Here is an 801-nt window from a genome sequence, read left to right on the forward strand (position 1 = left end):
CGGCTGGGGCAAGGCTGGGCGTGCTTGGGCCGTGCTGGGAGCCGGGAAGGGCTGGCACTGGAGGAGGTCAGTTTAGTTCCAAAATCCTAGCGTGGTTACGGGCCTGGGGGCTGCAAGCAGCTCCCTTACATGCTGCCTCCTTGCACACATGTGTGTCAGGGTGCAGAGAGGACAGACGCGATGGTGGCACCAAGCCCATCCCTGTCCCAGGCCAGCGTCTCCTGATGCTCCTCCAGCCTCGGTGCCTCTCCCTCCACCCCAGCTTCCCAAAACGATCCCCATCTCCATCCCCTCACCTGCTGCAGCACAGGGGCCATGGGGCAGGTGGGCAGCTGGAACTGTGACTCTGCAAAGCCACCATGCCGGGCTGCGTGCTGCCAGGATGCAGGAGGGTGCAGGCAGATAGGTGACCAGGGTTGTCCCCTCTCTGGTTCCCTGCAGGTGGTGGGGTGCAGGGAGGCTGAGAGGATGCTGGAGGGAGCATCCTCCAGGATGCTCCAGGGGCTGTGCAAGCCAACAGGCATCAGGGCCCAAGAGGAGCATGGTGCCACCTCCTTATCTGTGGGTGCAGGCACCCTGAGCCCTGGGTCGGTGGGTCGGTGCCCCCCCTGGCACATTGGATGCGGGAGGGTGCAGGCACTGCAGTCTGAGCCCTGCAAGAAGGGCTGGTGCTGGGAATGCACAGCCTTGGCACTGGGCGCTGCTGGGAGGCAGCTGGGATGGGACCCCAGCCCCTCCACCTCCCCAGCAACATGTGAGGTCCCCAAGAGCGTGGAAATGAGGTCCCGCCCGCCACATCCC

The sequence above is a fragment of the Charadrius vociferus genome, unplaced genomic scaffold (assembly GCF_000708025.1).
Source record: "Charadrius vociferus isolate BGI_N301 unplaced genomic scaffold, ASM70802v2 scaffold1020, whole genome shotgun sequence".
In the NCBI taxonomy this organism is placed as follows: domain Eukaryota; kingdom Metazoa; phylum Chordata; class Aves; order Charadriiformes; family Charadriidae; genus Charadrius; species Charadrius vociferus.